At 44.4% G+C, this 1111-nt stretch overlaps 1 non-coding gene across 1 annotated transcript; it reads right to left on the bottom strand.

Annotated features, from left to right (window-relative positions):
• Positions 1–835: 835 nt before the first annotated feature.
• trnan-guu (transfer RNA asparagine (anticodon GUU)) lies at positions 836–909 on the bottom strand. Its single transcript has one exon. It is a non-coding gene; the product is annotated as a tRNA-Asn (tRNA).
• Positions 910–1111: the final 202 nt, after the last annotated feature.

Genomic DNA, 1111 nt, shown 5'->3' with positions numbered 1-1111 from the left:
AAATAACAGCGCTTGTCTTGCTCTCCTTTTCTGCCATCTCCGTTTTTCCACCATCCACTTGTCAGGGCTTCTTACGTTCCTCGAGCACTCACACTTAGCTAGGCTATGTAAGCCTCGCTTGGATTAGCCTCGCTGAGATGCAGCTGAAATGTCTTTGTGGAGTAACTTGAGGCTTAATTGGGAGATGGTGCTAGTTCAAGCGATGATTTCTGGCTATAGCCTGGCTTTCTTTAGCTACTTTTGAGGAATACCCCCCTGGTTGTTGACCAGTGGATTTGTTGGTATACACACTCGTCCCTGGGTGGGCTTGACCACAAACCTTTCTGTTAACAGCCGAACGCGCTGGCCGATTGCGCCACAGAGACTTGCTGTAGTTGTCTGTGGGCGTGGCCTCGATCATTACCACCTCTCATCCCTTCATTAGAGTATGTGTTCGATTTATTTATGTTTTTCATAAGGTTGATATCTGCTGTGTAGGTAACAAGTAAAGTAGCACACAACAAGTAGTCAATAACTTCCTGGTCTGACTTGTTAAAGAAAGAGATTTAATGTCAAATTGTTTCCCAAGTGCCCTCATTTGGTCTCTCAACCTTTTTGAATTTTTTCTTGTTTGTGTGTGACTTTCATAGCAATATGACAAAAAGGTTGTTTTTTCACTTTGCTTGTGCAATTTTGACAGAAGACAGAGGAGCCTCAAGGTTGAGTCATGCATTACACTGCACTTAACAGGTCACCCTTGGAGAAATATTTTGCCAAGGAGCGTGTATAATGCGTAAGGAGAGCATTTTGGCAGCAGAATGTTTACTTTAACTCACGTAATACACATAAGTCAGAACGTCCCTGGGTGGGCTTGAACCACCAACCTTTCGGTTAACAGCCGAACGCGCTAACCTATTGCGCCACAGAGACTCTGCCTGGCTTTTGTTGGCAGTGGGCGTGGCTTCGAGCTTGACTGCCCCCTCATGGCGGTAGATGCAAGTGTTCTGTATTTTTACGTGATGAGACTCGAGTGAACTGCTGCTTATCTATGTCAAACTTGAACCGAAAAGTAGGAGGTGCTATACAGCAAGATTACCAGTTACAATACAATTGTAATGTCTCTCATCAAAAA

The sequence above is a fragment of the Odontesthes bonariensis genome, chromosome 8 (assembly GCF_027942865.1).
Source record: "Odontesthes bonariensis isolate fOdoBon6 chromosome 8, fOdoBon6.hap1, whole genome shotgun sequence".
NCBI lineage: Eukaryota > Metazoa > Chordata > Actinopteri > Atheriniformes > Atherinopsidae > Odontesthes > Odontesthes bonariensis.
Note: the sequence above shows the minus strand (reverse complement) of the source record. Positions and strands in the feature narration are given on the sequence as shown.